Source organism: Somniosus microcephalus, chromosome 6 (assembly GCF_052327205.1).
Source record: "Somniosus microcephalus isolate GS21.2 chromosome 6, FLI_Smic_1.0, whole genome shotgun sequence".
In the NCBI taxonomy this organism is placed as follows: Eukaryota; Metazoa; Chordata; class Chondrichthyes; order Squaliformes; family Somniosidae; genus Somniosus; species Somniosus microcephalus.
Window position 1 is genome coordinate 164404792 of NC_140992.1, and position 21170 is coordinate 164425961.

Consider the following 21170-nt stretch of genomic DNA (forward strand, 5'->3'; position numbering starts at 1 on the left):
AGCTACTTTCAATATCCAATGCTTCTGAAGAGTTGGAAAAAAACGGGGGCTTGGCCTATGCAAATATATCTTTTGTGGGCGGGTCTCCCCTACTCTCGAAGCCCTCGGCGCTGCGCCCCTGGATGGCTTGACATCATACGCTGCCCAGGAGTCCTCAGGATTGAATCAGAAGTTTACGTGGGCTCAGAGCATTAAGGTCGGTACGGTTCTTTTTTGCAGGTCTGGGGATTCCGTCCGTGGAAAGCCTCCGAGCGGAATATACGGCCCTATATTTCTATAGAATTATATTTCCAACTTTGGTCTTGCAACATTTCCTTTACCATGTTCCAAAACTGAGCCTAAATGCTGTAATCTTCTTCTGCTTTGTTTTCGCTCCAACGCCCATTGTCTGTTATTGAAGTCCTACGTTTTGATCCAAACAGCTAATTTCAAATTGACGAAAATGATCTCTAAATATGCAAGGTTGCTGAAATGCAAAGCCCCTTTTAATGCATAATACATTATTATCTTGCTGGCATGACAGATATTAAAAATTATTTTCACCTATTATGACTTTTTTTAGGATAGACATTTTAAAAGGATTTTGATCTATCTAGCATCGATTATAGGTATAGAATAATCACATAGTTTATCTTAAAACAGAGAAATCTGTGGCCGGACAGATTAGTATCTCAATTTCAATGATAAATCAATAAAAATGTGAGACCGTAAATGAACTCTTGTATATCAAACATGCTGCCTCGTGGCGATGATTCCATGCTTTATGAAGAAGGTTGTTGCATAAAGTACAGATTGTTTAATGTTGATCAATACAAAGAAAAGTTGATAGTTGTTCATCTGCTGATCTATGATCTACTTTAACACTAGCAACACGATATTACAACCCGTGAAATTCGGGTCAGAACGCGTGAGTACGCACGGGGTACTTACACGTGGACCCGATGGAAGTGCCGGTTTCTTGCATGCACTGCGCATGCGTGGGAAACCGGCACTTCCGTTCCTCTGAACGAAGGGGTTCAGAGGTTGAACGCGTGCTCGCGGGAGTCTGCGTGTGCGCTTTGAACTCACGTTTTTTTTACAGGTTTTTCCGTGAGGGTAAGTCTTTAGATTTTAGAAATGTAAAAACCAGGCGTAAGGCCTGCACTTTAAAAGGTAAGTGGTCAATTAATTAAATTTAAAACATTTTTTCCACAGGTTTATTATTTTTAAATACTTTAAAGCAAGGTAAGTTTATTTTTAGCCCCGTTTTTTTATAGAATGATTTTTTTCAAAAAAATGTAAATTATTGTTTAAAATCGTTATTTAACGTAATTTATAGTTTATTTAAAAAGTGTGATTTTTTTTCAAAAATTTATTTGATGGTTTACTGTTATTTTGGGGCCCGTATATTCATAAGTTTAGACAGGTCTTCCTGTCAATTTCATGAATGGGCTTTTCCCTCCTCTGATTTGCTGCCCATGGCTCACGTGATCCGAGGGGACGCATCGCACTAACTACGCCCCTGGGACACGCAAGCACAGTGCGGGTGTGTCTGGTCTGCAAGCGGAATTGATCAACGGTAGTTTTATGAAGTATATTGTTTGAATTATTGTTAAATCAGTGAGACATGACGCTCAAATTATATCTTCAGCTGTTTAACAGGCAGATGGAAAACGCCAAACACAACCTCACAAATTTCTACGTTCATTATTCGCAATGCCAGGCAGAGCCGGCAGTATAAGTTGCGCTTCTTATGTTTATTGCAATGGAGGTGCAAGTCTGAGGCCGCCGTCCACTGTAGTAATGGTGGTTTGCTATCATTTTGGCTTAAAGTTAGTTGCATGTACTAAAGTGAGCATGGCTCTGTGTGATATCGGCCAGTCGTGTTGACTTTGTTGAAGTCCATAAAATTTCTCAACAACTGTAGATGTCGAGCTAAATAATTTCTCCAAAAGTTTGATCTAATACTTTAAAGTTATATTCACTGCTACCACAGCCTTTCAGATTAAATACTGTGTTCAAGTTATAGTCCATTATGAATGCACAACCGCGGGCACAGATCTTAACTGTTAAACTAAATTCCGTTACTGACGGCAGTTTTAGACTCATACGTCATCATCTCTCAGTTCGAATCATGTTCAGAGTAAGCCAGTATTTCCAAATCATCAGAGGTTGGCGCCTACCTGTTATGAGTTATGAGTTATGTCAAGGTCTTAGTCCTTGCGTCGCATCAACCATATCTCAGTTGATGGGTTCATTGTCTGATCATTTTCTGTTCGTGAAGACATGTGCAATTCAAAATGTGCTGGTGTGGTCTGCGCCTCACATCAGGTTACTTTTAATAGAAATGTGGAAGCAAGGCACACTATATACACAGCAGCGCCGACAGATCTCATCGTTTAAAATGAACTCCATATAGACAGCGCTTGTAGTATCACATATCGTTGACAAAGTTTGAATTTAATCCTCAGCAAATATATCCTAATCTCAGAAGTCGATGATTATTGTCAGCAAGCTGTGTGTGTGCGATATATCTAATTATTGTTTACATTTATTTCCTCGCAGCTGTTTCAGATGCTCATTTAAGTGTGCTCCAAGCCCCTGAAAACGCGAACGTGATCGCAGGTGGAAACATTACTTTCTATTGCGCGTTCCATTTTTTTAAAGATAATTCCAACGTGACTGTTTATTGGTGGAAACTGGGAGAAAATGAGTTTCTACAGTCAGTTAATGACAGCAGAAAATGATTTTTTCCTTTTGAAGAAAGGAGAGGCCAATCTTCAACTCCTGAATGTCAGCGCCGCAGACTCCGGACTTTATTGCTGCGGAGTGATACATCCGGGTAGTCGAATGGGAAATGGAACTGGGTCAAAGCTTGTCATCTACGGTAATTTCTACCTGAAACTATTCAACTGAATGTTTAAAGCAAACAAAACAGATACGGTGCAAGAATTTTTTATCGTCATTCATGTTTGGGGCATCGAAGCGTTTGCTTTAAGTCTTTAGCAGTTTACAATTAAATTCTATTCAATTCCTTGATGTATTTATACGCAATTCGGTTCAATTAAAGTTTGGGAACGAACACGAATGTAGTATAACGTTCGGTAAAGAGACATTTAAAGACTTGATAAAGAACGCGACCAAGAATTGAACGTGAAAGTGGTTTGCCACTGATTAATTTACTTAATTGCGTCCACTAAATTGAAGCTAGTGGTGAACATGAGGCTCAACATTGATGATGCATTAATATCATTATGAATGCATTATTAATAATTAGCGTAGACAAGCTAAATCAATAAGCAGAGCGCAATAAATATCATTCACTATCACGATGTAACATAATTTGCTGGATATAATTGAGTACAGTGTATTTTAGCGAGGACGACTGTTTGACTTTCACTGGTAAACCTGCTGCTCGAATGAGAATATGACGTATAAGGTCTCCCCTTAGATGGCAAGTTAATTGTTGGTTTCGAACCGTTGCGTCTCTCTCTGCAGCACTCTAGCTTAAACTTCGGGTCCCTCTACGGCGAGCTCTCAGTAACTTTCCCGTTGATCTATTTTCTTCTGCTTTGCGTTTCCTCCAGCCATGCTTCTTCACTTACTGCCGTTCTTAAACTACGTATTATCTATATTTCAAATTAACCTTTCCAACACTCTTCTCAATAATTACTTCAAAAGAGTCTCTAACTCAGTAAAACTGTCTCGACAGTTACTAAACCATCTGTCAACTTTCTAAAATATTCCTGTTTAGGTGAATGGTGTTCAATATGCTTTTTATAAACAACATTAAAACAATTTGATCGTGAAATTCTCTTTTTTCAATTAAAAGCTTAGCCCTGTAAAATGCGAAGTGTTGGAATCCATATTATCCATCGAACCCCTTCCTACCTGCGCTTAAGTATGAGTTATATTGAGATATATATGTCTCAAAACCCTCCAAACCTTTATATCTTCCAACTATATTATTTCTAGCACTGATCTCGACGGTATCATTGTTTAGCTCACCAACGTCTCAGGTAGAAATTGTAATCCGTTAAATAATGGGATAGATTTTCACCTTGATGCCGAGTTGCGGATCAACATCGTCTGTTTCCCGCCCAGACAGCAAGTCAAAAATCCACCCAAACTTTCTATAAATTAACATTCCATTTAATGTTTGGAAAGTATTAATGTCACATTGGCTCTGATGTGGTAGAAACAAGAATTAATTCATACATTCTGAAAGATCTCAGTCAGTTCTAATCTCTTCTGTATCTTTTGTCACAGTTCCCCCAACCCCACTGCGTATTGACTGCAATGAGGCTGATCGTAATGCATCTGCTTGTCTGATTCTTGTGTGTAAAACTGCTGAATTTTACCCAGATAATCTCAATATTACTTGGTACAAGGATGGTGTGAAGGTTGAAACCGGGATAAACGCCCTTATACAGATAAATGAAAAAGGTCTGTATGAAGTTTCCAGCTTTTTGGAAGAGTCGCAGCCTGTCAAGAGCGGGACTATATATACCTGCCAGGCATTTCACCTCACCGGCCAAACGGCAACTAACTTCCGATTCATTTCAACCAGTACTGGAGGTAAAATCTAATTATAACAAATGCAAGGAACATCTGAACCAAGATGGATACCAAAGATTAATGACCGTATTTGGCATTTGCGCAATTTTGTCCACAATCCTTTAAAGGAGCATTGATGGGTTATCACTCTTCATAGGAATAAGAATATGGATTTAAGTAGATTATTTCTGGTCTGTTGGCGAATGGGTCTTTGTACTGAACTTTTCTAATTAGAGAGTTGAGGTATTGTTGTATAATTGTGATGGTACGGAAATAGTAACCGAGATGCCTGGACTGACAATCACGCCATGGTAGTTTGAGAATTTGACTTCACTTTAAACAATTCTGGAAATAAAATGCTGATTTCAGTAAAAGTAAACCTGAAGTTGTTGGATTTTCGAAACAGCACAACTTGTTCACCAAACACTGGTGACTAACCTAGGAATCAACTTTCATATCTAATTCCTATTTAACATGTGGTAGTAAAACTAAAGTCCAAGGATAATCATCTTAAATATTATTCAGTGATGGGGGTTAAATCGTGGTCCGTTTTATAATTGCAGTAATAAAATTTCTTGAGAAGTTAAGTAATCAGAACGATTTGTAAAAGAAAAGGAAAAATAAGAAGCTCAATAAAATGTTTAACCTTCTCTTTATGCTGCGGTACTCTCGAAACTTGAAATAACTGTTCAAAAGAAAGGTTGGCGACATTGAAAGTTGGGACTGCAGAACACTTTCTCACAATATATTACTTCAAATTTTATGTTGACATTCATTTTACAGGAGGTGGCAACGCACTATGGTACATACCGGTCTATGGATCCGCAGGAGGTGGATCTTAATGATGTTTCTCCTGATAATCATTAGGAAGCGATGTCCATTAACAATATATAAAGGTATGAAATTGTCCCGTTTCATTGTGTCCTTTAGTATTTCCTTGATAAAGTGAGGTTAGGGATGTAGTAAGTTAATGTCAGCCTTGGATCAGAAGTAGCATTCTCACGTGATAATCATAGTCGGAGAGTTAAGCACATAATCTAAGCTGACACCCCAGTGCCAAACTGAGGGAGAGCTTTTGGATAAAAACTTAAAACCAGTCTCCATCTGCCCAATAAGGTGGATGTAAAATATCTCTTGGCACTATTTATGGAGGGCTGGATGGTCTCTCGGTGTCCTGTAAAACATTTATCCCCAATTTATATCAGCAAAATAATGTAACTGCTTATTTATCGCATTACTGTATGTGGGACCTTTCTGTGCCCAATTAGCCACCGCGTTTCCTTACTTTACAACATTGATTAAACTCCCAATCTTCGCTTCCTTTGAGAAGCGCATTGGGATGTCTTAACGTCCGAGAACACGCTACATAAATGAGAAGTTGTTTCTTCACTCTTGCAAATGGATGGCATGTTGTGCTGTTGATGATAGGAGCCAGGCAGAGGGAGCACTAGAACCTATGCGCTGAGTTTAATAATCTGTCCCGCAGCAATAAGTGGCCGTATTGCCTTTCACCTCTCTGGAGTGGGTAGGCGAAAGTTTCTCGTATTGGATCTAAAATTCTTTGACCTCTTTCTGCTGGTGCAATACCTTTGTGGAAGTGAGTTGAGGGCATGGTCTATAGTGGTGTGGTTTCCCGTCAAGTAACAGGCTAGAAATTGCTGTCAGAAACATACTTCCGCAGTAAGCCTCCGACCCATGAAACAATTACGAAAGTATCTCCTGGTGCCCAGGCTGCGAAAAGTTGTGGTCTCAGGCCTCGAGGCGGAGTGCAACGTAATGATCCATGGATCCTAGGATGCAGGCGGATCGTAAGCATACCTGGGATCAAGTGGACCCAGTCCTCCAATCCATAAACAGAATTACATTCCAATAATTTACGAACGGAATCCCCTAATGATATGCAATGGAATTCCCAAATCGAATAATTATACAATGTACAAAGTTTGAATTTTATTCAAAAGTACCTTCATTACACCAACTTCGGTAAAAAAATAATTTTTGATAATTTTATACGTATTTAACACTAATACAGTCTAATATTTGCATAAACTCATTTAATACAGTGTATGTGCATAATTTTGGATGATTGTTTTTTAATTTAAACCTTAGATATCTCCTTACGCTGATACAAACAGACCCTACGCCTGTATGCATCAAATGTAAGACCTACGTGGGCAATTTTTAAAATTCGTTTTTACGGGATGTGGGCATCGCTAGCAAGGCCAACATTAATTGCCCATTCGTAATTGCCCTTGAGAAGGTGGTGGTGAGCCTCCTTCTTGAACCACTGCAGTCCGTGTGGTGAAGGCATTCCCACAGTGCTGTTAGGTTGGGAGTGCCAGGATTTTGACCCAGCGACAACGAAGGATCGGCAATAAAATTGCTGGTCTGTCGCTGAGTAAATAGCTGAACTCTGTGCCAGCGATTGCTTTTTCCGGTTTCCCATATATGGTCTGTCAACGTATACATTAACAGCCCTCAAGTTCCAGATTTTACACAAGCACATGAGGAAATCCGGAACTTACCAGACATTTCAAAAGGATTACAATGGTATAGTCTGAGAGTACGCCGTCACAGACACCGCAATTTCAGGGCCATGGTCAAAGCAGGAAGCCTCTTGACCCCATGGAACTTGACTCGATTAGGACTCAAATATTTAACAAATTCTGGAGATGGTGATTTGACAGTAAAGCTTGAACAAATAGAGATATCCAACAAGTTCTTGTTTGTGTTACTTCAAATAAATTTTGACTGTATTAAGCCTACATGAAATGGCTTTGGAATCATGGAGAACGATAAAAGCAACTAATTAATGTTCACATTTTCAAGTCCATTCATTACCAGGAACAGGGGATTACATGGAGCAACCACCACATCCCAAAGGTCTGGTAGGTTCTATTCATCCATTTGTTATGCAAATAGAAATTGGCTGTGAGATTAAGCATGAAATACTTTCATAGATGCAATTAATCTGCTGGCCTGAAATACATCACCCCTCTACTTAAGGGAAAGCATTAGCCCTTTAAAATTCAGAGTAAATATTGATTTCAGATTTCAGCGAGAGAATTCTAAATTAAATGTATCTCCTAAAGGTATTTACTGCATTTTTTTCATATTATTGAAATTGTTTCCAAAATATATAATGCTAATATAATCAGTAACAACAACATAAAATTAAATTTACAAACACGTGTGCACATGTCAGGGGAAAACACCAAGTAAGGCTTTCACACATAGGGCTTACTAAGCAGTAACTTGTGTAACAGCCATAAGTTATAACATGACTATAGTCCACATTGTGAGAGTAAAATATAATATAGTGTCCTAATGATATAGTATAAAATTATTGAGAGATTACAAAAGCTCCATGTGGATTTATTTTAATGCTTCACTTTCCAGCTCTGGTTTTAGTATTACTGATCGTTCGGTTCAACGTGTAATCCATACACTGCAGTGTCACTAAGATATTTTGGCCCAGAAATTCGGGTCGGGGGCTTCCCGCGGGTGCAAGCCCCCAACCTACACTTGCCTATCGCGCTGACATTTGAGGCCTGGGCCTGCGTGGATTTCCGTTTTTCTGAGGATCACTCCTGGGCAGCATCTGACGTCACGCCGCCCAGGAGTGCAGCCAGCACGAAGCGTCCAGCGCGGAGTGTAAGTGAGACACGCCCTGTGAGGTTGCATTAGCATAGGATATGCCCCCAATCTTTCTCACAAGCTGCAAAGCCTTGTTACATGCAGAGCAGCATTTTAAGTAGGTTCTTTGTATTTTTATGAATCTTTTGGTAACTTTTAAATACTTTTACATGATTTTGAAGAATCTAAAGTAGTTTTAAACAGAATTTAAGTAATTTAAAGAGTTTTAAAAGCCCTGAAAGCATTCTTTTCATTCAATTTATTTAATTAGCAACGTGAAATGGCAGGAATGAGCACAATTCACGTCATTAAAAGAACTCAAAATTTCACTGACGATGACCTCAGCAATCTCCTCAACGAGGTGCAGGCACAGCGCCTGCGCATCATTGGGAATGAGAAGTCCAGGGCACCGTGAAAAGGACAGATGATAGCTTTGTTGTAGCTAATTTGGGCGATACCCAACAGAAGCTTTCTGAGTTAATAAACTCCGACTATGAGTTGAATGGCAAAGTAAAAGAATGCTTTATTGCAGAGCTCTGGGAGTAGCTGCTATGCACCCTGTGTGCAACCGCTGTACTTCTCGTTTTGCACACACAACGGCTCCTACCTTTATACAGGAGTCAAAACAACTTAGACGGTTGATTACATAATCACAGCGATCCCCCGTGACATCTAAAACGGTTATCTATTCTTAAGCAAACGGTTATATATTCTTAAGCAAGCGATGGCCATAGGTTAAAACCCCTTTGGGACCTCTGGCCGCAGACGAGATAAGCAGAAGTAAACCATGGTTCCAGACTGTTCATCGTTGCAAGGTGACCACAAATGTTCAATAATAAAACTACAGCTGGCAATTACCTCACTCTGCCTACGTGCGAGTTGAGAGGCCCCTTGTTAGCCAGTTTTTAATGTCAAGTATCCCGACAGTCTCTGCAAAGTCCTTAATACTGAAATTCTCCTTAACAATCCCTCCTTTTGGTCCTGGATCACGATCTTCTTGGTCCAGCTGACCATCAATCTTCTTTCTTCACAGTGTTGTTCTTACAACCACTGCCTCATCCCGGGGACGTCAGGCGGCTCGGGTTCGTCCGCCTTGTCCTTTTCCATAAGCGATAGTTCATCCACCTGAATAACACTGACTGGCATTACCGGTGTCACAGCCATTTTGCAACAAGCGTTTACGATGGTTAACAAGCAGCATATAGCAACGCATATCGCAACTACAATTACCATTGTATGCATTATCCATGGACCCCATCCTGTTAGTCCTAGCCATTCCAACCATCCTGTTCCAGGATCAGTATGGAGTTTCTTTAATTCCTCCCTCATATGGTTTAAGTACAACACTCCTGCCCTATCATGGCACATCTACCGCCCCTCTCTGCTAGCAAATAGTCCACTGCCATTCGGCTCTGTAAGGCAATGGTTCGTATCGCTGTCATCTCATCACTTATAAATGTGAAGGCCTCCTCAGTGTCATTAGTTACTGATTCTAACAATGACGCCACAAGCTGGATTTCCTTTATGGTTCTGCCTACCCCATACCCAGGGAATGAGATGGCAAAATACCTCTCGGCCTCCGTAATGTCATGCTTGGCTCGGTAGTGATGGTGGTCCGTTAGGGAGGACAGATGGTAAACATAAGGTACCACATACCCCAAATAACAAGAACCGGTCCAAGACCGGGGCAGCCACAGGTAGGCTTTGTGGCCGCAGATAAAGTATGTACCATTGTACGCCTTTAAATCATCTAACCCAGGGCTTGGGTTACTTGGATCCAGCTCCCAATTGTATGTGGCTGGTCCCGTTGCGATAAATGACTCCGTGTACCCTAGTCGGGGGGGGGGAATCTGAATCGTGTTTGCTTGGGACGTTCCATTCGGCCCGGAGGTACAGCTAATGATCTTATAGCAGCTACTGTTTCCTACCGGGACGCCACCTTTCTTTATGTTACGCATAATACATATTCCCATATCTGGGTTTCCCATTCCACTGGTATTGGTTAACACCAGATAAGGGGGGTTTACACTGTTATTATAGGATGGATAGTACCATCCCTCAAACTCGGTCATTTCATTACCCGCCGTCCTGAGGGCGGAACAATTCAGTCCAGTAAAAGGGTTCTGTCGTAATGCACGCCTGGTGGCAGTACGGTTCCTAACTGCCTCCTCACACGGTACGTTAGTCTGGTTCTGGTGATGCATCCATATTAGCATTTGAGTCACATTAAAGGCCACCGGACGAAGGGGTATTCCACCCCTACTATGCATCGGGATGTGGCTACAGACCCAACAGCTAGACTGCCCCCTTTTCTTAGCATACTCATAAGACATATAAACAAAAGTATTTACGTGTAAATTTCGCTTACATAGCTGTCTCTCCCGGGTTACCGTAACAATGCATATTATCACAACTAAACATATTATGGTCTTCATCTTTATTTCTGATTAAGTACTGCCTGTCTGAAGCTGGTTTATTTTTTCTCTGGCCTTCCCGATAACACTCTTGTATTAACACGTTTAAGTAGAAGCACACAAGCACAATTGATGTGATAAGCCACAAAACAAATGCCCACACAGGCAAACAGATCAAAGTATCAGGCATTAATCAGCTGATGTTGACCTGGAAAATAATACAAGGGTGTATCATTAGTAACTTCTATGCACACCCTTTTTGAGGTAGATTAAAGCTTAAAACTTAAAATTAGATATTTAACACAATCAGGGCCAGCACAGGCTGAGAGTACGATGGGTGTTGGATGTCAGCAGGCCAGAACGATCCAAACACCATACCAGACCTTGCAAAACTGCAGTCACCTTTCCAAGGCCGAGCACGAGTTCTGTAACCCCGAGGCGTAATCCTTATGCTTTAACTAAACAGTATCAATTCTCAATCTGCGTTGTACGCCCCTACAGATTGAGTCCTTAACACAATAACTTAACAACTTTAATCTTAATTTTATGCTGGTTACATTCATTTAGTCAGTCTTTTCTTTCGTGGTTACACTCTCCCCGGTCTCGGGAGACTCCAGGGATGACTTGGGCTCATATATCTTTAGCTGTGTCCAATGTTTCCACACTCCCCTTCCCCGTATGTCTAGACAGGCGCAAGTATCTCCACTAATAATAACTTCGTAAGGCCCGTTCCACTTGGGAGCAAAGCCTGATTTGGTTGGTAATACCTTTAGCATTACCCTAGTTCCCGCTGTAGGGACTTCTGGTAACGGGAAGGGGAGTTCCTTCTCGTCCTGCTCCTTCTGGCGGTACCTTACTTGCTTCCGCATTTCTTTTAATTGTTTACTCATTTCTTGGACATATCGCCGTAGCTTGTCCTTTAAGGGGCCTACATCCACCCCTCCCGTAATTATGCCTTCTGGCAATTGCATTGCTCGTCCTGTCATAAGCTCATACGGGGTAAGGCCTGTAGTGCTATTATTGGTGGCCCATAGTTTCATCAGAATGATAGGTAACACTTCCACCCATGTTTTTCCCGATTCCTGCATGGCCTTAGCCAACGCATTTTTTAATGTTCGGTTCATTCTTTCTACCATTCCCGAGCTCTGGGGATGGTAGGGTATATGAAACTTTTGCTTAATTCCCATTAACTGGCACATATGTTTGACCACGCCTCCTGTGAAGTGGGTCCCTTGATCGGAATCTATCTGAAGCGGCATTCCCCAACGTGGGATTACCTCTTCCGCCAAGATTCGAGCGACTGTATTGGCAGTACAATTTCTGGTGGGGAATGCCTCCACCCATCTTGTGAATTGATCAATAATCACCAAGCAATACGTCTTACCCTTTGACATGGGTAGGGGCCCCGTAAAATCAATTTGCAAGTGCTCCCATGGCCCTCGGGGCCTGGGTTGGTGTCCTAGTCTAATTTTAACTGGTCTTCCTGGGTTATGCTGAGCGCACACGATGCATCATTGACAATACTTAGCAATATCCCGTCCCATACCCTTCCACCACCACTCCTTACCTAAAGTCTGTTGCATCGCCTCCTTTCCACAGTGGCTTAATCCATGGTGTAATTCGAGTAGGATATTCTGTATACACTCGGGGGCCATTACCTTGTTATTTATTCGCCATACTCCGTCTGCTTTTGGTCTGGCTCCTTGTGCTTTCCACCTTTGCCTTTCGCTAGGTAACATATCCTCATGTAGCTCGGCAATACTAATTTCATTTCCTGGGCTATCTACACTGGCTACAGGTTCCTCGGGTTCCCATTCTAAGGCTAACTCCGCGGATTGTTTCGCTATCTGCTTTCCCTCCTTCCGTTCCAGGTTTGCTTCTTTCCGTTCCAAGACCAGGGCTGCCTGAGCTGCCCTGTCAGCTGCCTGGTTGCCCATATAACCCTTCCATTCCGGGCTGTCTCTGGCTGGTTCCTTTTGGTGCGCTTTAATCTTTATTACTGCGACCTGTTTAGGCTTATTACTAGCTTCCAGGAGGGCTTCGATTCTTTCCTGATGTCTTATGGGGGTTCCCCCAGTAGTTACAAATCCCCGTCTGCCCCATGCAGTCATGTAGTCATGGACTACTCCGAACGCATATCGGCTGTCCGTATATATATTTACCATTTTATTCTCGGACTCTTCTAGTGCTACTGTCAGTGCCACTAGTTCTGCCACTTGGGCTGACAAGCCTCCTTCAAGCCTCCCTGATCGTACAGTCCTCATCTGACTATTTACCACAGCCCAGCCCGTACGAGGCTGTCCGTCTATATATTTTCGGGACCTGTCCACGTACAGTGTCTCTTCAGCCCCTGGTAACGGAGTGTCTTTATCTTGTCTCCCTCTAAGTCAGCATCTACATCTCCACAATCATGGGAAACACCCGATTCCAATACTCCTTCAGCCGGGTTTTCCCCTGCATCTCTGACTATTGTTACTGCTTTACTGGGAGGGAGGAGAACAGCCTCCCATTTCGCTCGTCTCAAGTGTGAGACTGATCGCAATTTTCTAGTGTTTAACATTTCTACTAGAGTATGCTTTGTGTGGAGAACAATATCTCCTGTCATTACAACGGGCTCGCTAATTTTTACGGCCCAAGCTGCACAATCTAGAGTGGCTATGCAGCACGAGAGTCCCGATACTACTGGCCCTTCTGCAGTGGAATAGTATGCTATGGGTCTACGTTTATCTCCATGCTCCTGGGTGACTACGGCCGAATAAAATCCTTCCTCATTATCACAGTGTATGTGGAAGGGTTTGTTCATATCCGGGAGTCCTCGTCCTGGGGCTGATATCAGATCTCGTTTAAGTTGGGTATAAGCTTGTTCCTGCTCAGGACCCCATTCGATGGGTTCCAGGGCGGGCTTACCCCCTGTTACCAATCGCTGTATGGGTTCCGCTGTTTTTGCGAACCCCGGCATGAAGTTTCGGCTGTAATTAAAAAGCCCCAGTACTTTCCTTACTCCTCTTACTGTTACAGGTCGAGGCATAGTTTGTATTGCCCCTTTTCTATCTGCGGGCATCTCTTTTACTCCTTGTGAGATAAGGTGCCCTAAATATAAGACCTGGGTTTTCCCTATCTGTGCCTTTTTGGGGCTGACCTTCAGTCCTGCTTCCCCTAAGGTCTTTAGGACTGCACCGAGTGCAGTCTTATGTCCCTCCGTTGTAGTGGACGCTATGAGTATATCGTCTACATACTGGAGCGTGGTGCTCCCAGGCGGGAGTTCCACTTTTTGGAGAATGTCACACATGACCTGGTGAAAGATAGCTGGACTGTTATGGAACCCTTGGGGAAGTCGGGTCCATGTATATTGCTTGTCACCTACTGTGAAGGCAAACTTTTCTTGAGACTCCGGGTCTAATGGCAGAGCCCAGAACCCGTTAGCTATGTCCAGCACGGTAAAGATCTTATGCTCTGGGTCTAACCCATTTAATATCGTGGAGGGGCTAGCAACTATGGGGTGTAACTTTGGGTTTACCTTATTTAGGGCTGTGTAGTCTATTGTAAGTCTTAAGCTTCCATCAGGCTTTCCGACCGGCCAGGTCAGAGAGTTGGTGGTGCTCGTCGTTTCCTTTAGGATACCTCGCTCCACCAGTCCCTTCACTATCTCTATCACTGCCTTATGGGCTTCTGGTTTAATGGGGTACTGATGGTGGGGTTTGTGTTCTGGTCCAAGCACTATGATAGGGTCAATATTGACCCCTCCGATATCTAGTTTGTTTGCTGCCCAGACACCCTCCATGGAGTTACAGATATCCTCATACTCCGGTAAGGGTGGGTCAGCCCACGTAGTTATGGCCGCTACCCCCAACGTGGTCGTGTGGCCTGTTAAGCACCCCACATCTTGGGTTTTTCCCACTTACATCCCTCACACTCCGTCCGGAGGTTATCTATCTGGAATTGTTTTCCCTTAAGGCTCACCGCCGCCTTTTCTGCCTGTTCTATTAACCCTGTCAGTTGGTGAACCAGCAGTACTCCTGCTTTCTTAGTCCTCTCCTTCTTTTGCATATCTCACCATGACCGCTGTCGGTCCAAACTTTTTGATACATCCCACCCGTCTTTCTGCATTTTCTCAATTAGGGAACATCTATCTGTCATATAAGTATCGATAAGGGAGCCCGGGGGCCCCCGCTTCAGATCCTTACTCGACATTATGTCCCTTGGTCACTATCTTCGCCCCCCCCAATTCTGAGAATACAATACCTTTCTCTCGGGGTCCGTCACGTGTAAGTAAAGGTTGATCCGGCTCCTTTACCTCTCCTCCAGTTCTCCTCCGAGGCTATACCTAGGTTCCCTGGAATCACATAAAATAATGCAGTCTCACGGTTGTTAGTATCCTAGCACAATTTTACATATGCCATCTCACCTCTTTTTTGTTCTTTTTGAATCACTCGAGCATGTGTCCGCTTGATCAGGGCGGCCAGTCACTCGGTGACCCTGCTCGCAGCGCCAATTTGTTGTAGCTAATTTGGGCGATACCCAACAGAAGCTTTCTGAGTTAATAAAACTCCGACTATGAGTTGAATGGCAAAGTAAAAGAATGCTTTATTGCAGAGCTCTGGGAGAAGCTGCTATGCACCCCGTGTGCAACCGCTGTACTTCTCGTTTTGCACACACAACGGCTCCTACCTTTATACAGGAGTCAAAACAACTTAGACGGTTGATTACATAATCACAGCGATCCCCCGTGACATCTAAAACGGTTATCTATTCTTAAGCAAACGGTTATATATTCTTAAGCAAGCGATGGCCATAGGTTAAAACCCCTTTGGGACCTCTGGCCGCAGACGAGATAAGCAGAAGTAAACCATGGTTCCAGACTGTTCATCGTTGCAAGGTGACCACAAATGTTCAATAATAAAACTACAGCTGGCAATTACCTCACTCTGCCTACGTGCGAGTTGAGAGGCCCCTTGTTAGCCAGTTTTTAATGTCAAGTATCCCGACAGTCTTTGCAAAGTCCTTAATACTGAAATTCTCCTTAACAGCTTGGTCTTTCAAGTGGCAGCATAGAGCTCCAGTCACGGGGAGGGAAAAGGCGCAGGAAACGTTAGGGTGTCACCTTTTGCGCGGAGTGGGCCTTTGGCATAGCGGTAAGCATCCCTGCCGCTGGGCCAGAAGGAGTAGGGTTTTGATCCACGCTCCACACAGTCCTGGCAAGTGGAGTCGGAGCTCCGACTCTAAATTCTGGGTTGACATCCAGCGGAATACTTGCGTCCGTGGGTGTGGGTGGCCACCCCATCGTATGGGTTGTGGGAGCCCGTAAAACCCTCCCGCCATAGGACTAACCACCCTAATGGCTGGTATGAAGATGGTTATGGTCACGGAAGGACTGTTAATGCGGCCAGAAATCATTCCACCACTTCATACAGTTCCCCAAAGGGAACAGTGCGAAGAAACGTACGACGACGACCTTTTGCGCAATGCACCTCCTTGGACCCTCCGTCACAGATGCGAGGGGGTAAATTGTTCAATTGTAAAATTTTTCATTTTATTGACATGTTAAATGTTGTCTTTGGTTTTTTCATTGAAATGTATATTTGTGACTGAAAGGATATGTAACCTTTTCGTTTAAACAGTACAGCATGTAGTCACTTTGAAAAAAAATTCAACTTTTATTGGAGCAAAAGTATTTTTACAACAACTGTTTGAAAATTAGAAAATAGCTAGTTTCCACCTTGAATGTCTTTATTGCACTAAGAAACCAGAAAAAGTCACGTTAAATGTTTACAAATTTTTTTCTGAACTATTCATGTTTACAAATGTTTGAAAAGTAGAAAATAGCTAGTTAACATTTAAAAGTTATAAACTATCTACATCAAAACTGAACCTGAAAACTGTTTTATGATGCAATAAAAGTTCACTGCTTCACTTTAAATTGTGTCTGCCCCTTTCTTTGCCTTGCGGGGGGAGGGGTAGGTACAAGGCGACACTACCTCGTGAAGGTGTTGGCTACTAGCAGTTCCCGAGCAGCCTTACTTTTGGAAGTACTTGGCTCCTCCCCATGATGCCTGGCCACAGGCACATTGGCATCGCTTAAGTCCTCCATTTCAGCAGGTAGCTCTTCTGCAGTGTTAAGGGTCAGTCCTTCCTGCAGGGCAAAGTTATGCAAAGCACAGCAGGCCATCACAATCCTTGTCACTTTCTGGTGAGAATACTGCAAGGTCCCCCCTGACCTATCCAGGCACCGGAAGCGTGATTTCAGAACTCCGATTGTCCTCTCCACCACTTGACATGTGGACACGTGTGCCTGGTTGTATCTCTCCTGAGCCTCACTATTGGTCTTGCGGTAGGGAGTCATCAGCCATGGTCTTAGCGGGTAGCCCTTGTCTCCCAATATCCATGTGGATCCTTGAGGCAATTTGCTGAGGGCAGCATATAAGTTAGAGTTACGGAGGACGAAGGAGTCATGATTACTTCCCCGGTGAGCTGCATTCATGTTTAGGATCCTGAGGTGCGCATCACATACTATCATAACATTCAATGAATGATAGCCCTTCCTGTTGATGTATGTCACAGGTGCATCCTTGGGTGCCTTCAATGCAATATGGGTTCCATCGACGGCCCCAATCACTTTGGGGAATCTAGCAATGCGATGACATGCAAGGGCCATGTCCTTTTGATGTCGAGTGGACAAGTCATACTTAATGAACTCTGAAAGTCTACGCATAATGGCATCTGTGACCTGGTGAATGCAGACCCTCGCAGCATTCTTAGAGATGCTGCTTATGTCACCGGTGCCTGCTTGAAATGACCCACTTGCAAAGAAGTTCAATGCTGTGGTTACATTCATGTTCACTGACAAGGCAGTGCGGGTCTTCGAGTGTGGTTGAAGGTCCTCCTTCAACATGTCACACAGTCGGCCGATTGCCTATTTACTGAAGCACAGCCTCCTCATACACAACTCCTCCGACAGCACCTCAAATGATCGCCTCTCTCTGTACACTCTCTGGGGTGGGTAGTAGTTCCTTCTGACCAGGAGACGGTTATGGTTCCTCAGTCTTCTATGTTGTTCCCTGGTGTTTCGAATTCTTTGAAGCAAAATCACACACAGCATCAGGGCAGCATTTCTGGAGGGCATTTTTCTCGCTCACAGGCCTCCTCCTTACACAGACGTCCTTGTAAGGAAAAAATGGAAGGAGTTGTTAAAGTAATTTTAATGAACTGACTGGCTAGAAAATCACCACGGGCTATGGCAGGAAAAACGCGTTATCGGCTTGGTAACACGTCATACCCGCCTGATTAATATCACAGCCTGAGATGATTTTCCAATAACTAACATTTTTTGAAAGTTATAACTACATACATACATACACATACGTAAAGGAATATATACAGACATACGTACATACTTACTTAAAGGAATATATTACTGATGAAAACTTTCTTAAAAATTTTGGAAATGTTACATTATTCATTTTCAAACAGTCATTTTCACTTTTAATAAACACATCAGATTCAATTAGGCCTTGCAGACAGCCTGAGTTGCTCCCTGTTCCTACATTACTCAAAACCCGTTAAAGAAAAAAATTAAAGTAGCAAACTTACCTCAGACTTTCTTAAAATAACTTTTCTCCCTTTCACAGCCAAAAATGTGCCTTTAAGAAGTTCCACTGATGAAAGAGTTCTTCCTCCTGAGCATTACGGAGCTTCTCAGGGGCTTTACTCCTCCTTTTCAGATGTGTAAATGCTGCGGACTTACCCTCACTGCAGCAATTCACAAAACGCCAAAGTTCAATGCGCACGCGCTGCCTCAAAGGTCGCACGCGTTCCACCTCTTAACCCCTGCTTTCAGGGGAACAGAAGTGCCGATTTCCCACGCATGCGCTGTGAATGCAAGAAACCGGCACTTCCATCGGGTCCACGCGTGGGTACCCCGTGCGTACTCACGCGTTGGGACCCGAATTACTAATGAGTAAACAATATAATATGAATTACTTTGTGACCTATGCAGGGATCAGCAAATGAGATGGTGCTTTACACTGCATTAGATTTGACCAAATTGAAAACTGCAAGCGCTAAGTATTAAGATGAGAGGACTGTGTACGCCCAGGTAGCCTGAGAAAAAAACCCACAGATCACCCATGGTAGTGGAGAAAATACATTATTCTGCTCATCTTATTTAAAGCACATTACTTGTTGACTTTTTTAAATGTAATGGCTCCTTTAACTACTGAACAAACTGCCTCCGGCCATAAACTAATGATATTCTCCAACACTCGCTTTATAGACAAAGCAAGCGACAACAGATACAAATCTGACATACGCTGCTCTGGAATTGGCTGGCTCCAGGAAAACAGAAAAGCCTAAACTTCAGGACAAGAGTTCAGATTATGCACAATTACACTTCAAAACCCAAAGAGTAACAGCCGAGGCCATCTACACCGGAACAAAAATCACTTAATGTTTTCACCTATGCACAGACCACTGTCGTCCTGGAGATTGCTCGCGTAAGCCTGGCACTTGCACCTGTATGCATCTTTGCTGTGCTTCTGCCGCCATTATTTTCCAGGGCAACATACTTCAACAGACAAATGCACCAATTGGTACGACTTATTTTATAAATCGTTATCTAGCCATAACATTAACAAAGTTGACTTCTTGAAAAAGTCAAGAAGAATGTGATGTATTTCTTTTATATTCAATTGGTTAATGGTTAACAAAGCTGCATTCTCCAATCATTAAAATGATATTCTGGCTCTTCAGTGTTTCTTACCGTCAATCTTGTTTTTTTTCACTTTTCACAATGTGTGGCATTGTCTTAGCACAATTTACTTGGGCTTAGCATTACTTTGCTGGTGTATGACATTCATTTGGCCCTTATTATAAATCAGGCATGAATAAGCCGATTAAAAATCGTTAGCAAAATAACGTAGACAACCCTTTCTGATAGCGACACCCTTGTGTTCTGTGTACTTTCCCACAAAAGCCACACCAAAAGTCTATATTACTCAGATAAAAATGGTAAGACAAGAACGAGATAAGACAACGTAGTCTGTTGGCTTTACAAAAGTAATCACTAAATTGCATCAATCCCTGATATACCTATCAATTCCTCCAATAAAAGGCGAAGAGTTACGAAGGTGACTAAAGGTTTTTATTGACTAAATAACAGAGCCCACTCTCGTGGGTGATCCGATCCAAGCAGGAGGAATACCAGTCAGTCGCTCACCTTTATACCTGGCCTGGTGGGTGGAGCCAAGGCGGAGTCGGCGGTGGTCATCCCAGGTATAGCAGTGTGGCAAGAGGCGACCTCGTACCGTGATACAATAGTGGTCAGTGATACAGTTATAACGAACAGTGGTGAACAGTGCTAACTACTAACAGTGATACGATAGTGAACGTGGTTTACCACATTCACCCCTTGTTTAGAATTAAGTCCGGCGGGGTGAAGTGTACTACCAATTCTGGTAGGTCAGTCTGTCCGGAGGCTTCGTAAGCCTCTCCGATCGCCGCAGCGGTGGTGTTGCCTTATCCGGTGCTGGTGCCTTATCCGGTGTTGATGCTGGTGTTTGCGTGGTCGGCGAGGGCTCGTGGGGTTCCGGCATGCCGTCTACCTGGGCTGGGGTTGGGGGGGGTGGTGGCGGTGTTTCCGGATCGGCTGAGGGTGCGAGGTCTCGTAGGGAGACAGTGTCCTCCCGCCCGTCTGGGTACGCCACGTAGGCGTACTGGGGGTTGGCGTGCAGGAGGTTCACCCTCTCGACCAGGGGGTCCGTTTTATGGGCCCTCACGTGTTTCCGCAGCCAGACCGGCCCCGGGGCGGTCAGCCAGGTTGGTAGAGTGGTTCCCGTAGTCGACTTCCTGGGGAAAACGAACATTCGTTCATGGGGGGTGGTGTTAGTGGCCGTGCAAAGTAATGACCGGATGGAGTGCAGCGCTGTCGGGAGGACTTCTTGCCAGCGGGAGGTTGGGAGGCCCTTAGACTTTAAGGCTAAGAGGACGGCCTTCCATACCGTCGCGTTCTCTCTTTCCACCTGACCGTTACCTCTGGGGTTGTAGCTGGTGGTCCTGCTTGCTGCAATACCTCTCTCTAGGAGGAATTGCCGGAGTTCCTCGCTCATGAAGGAGGAGCCCCGGTCGCTGTGTATATAGTTCGGGAACCCGAACAAGGCGAAGAGGGCATTCAGGCACTTGATGACCGTGCTACTGGTCATGTCGGGGCAGGGGAAGGCAAAGGGGAAACGGGAGTACTCATCAACGATGTTGAGGAAGTACACATTACGGTCAGAGGACGGGAGGGGCCCCTTAAAGTCGATGCTCAGGCGCTCGAAGGGGCGGGTGGCCTTGATCAGGCTTGCTCGGTCCGGCCTATAGAAGTGCGGTTTGCACTCCGCACAGGTCTGGCAGTTCCTGGTCATGGTCCTGACCTCCTCGATGGAGTAGGTCAGGTTGCGGGCCTTAATGAAATGGTAGAGTCTGGTGACTCCGGGGTGGCAGAGCTGGTCGTGGAGGGTCTGAAGCCTATCGATATGCGCGCTGGCGCATGTCATTCGTGAAAGGGCATCAGGGGATTCGTTCAGCTTGCCTGGCCGGTACAAGATCTCA

The 21170-nt window shown here is 43.8% G+C and overlaps 1 pseudogene; it reads left to right on the forward strand.

The window, feature by feature from the left end:
- The first annotated feature begins 711 nt into the window (after positions 1-711).
- LOC147116168 (natural cytotoxicity triggering receptor 3 ligand 1-like) lies at positions 712-19119 on the forward strand (annotated as a pseudogene).
- The last annotated feature ends 2051 nt before the right edge of the window (positions 19120-21170 follow it).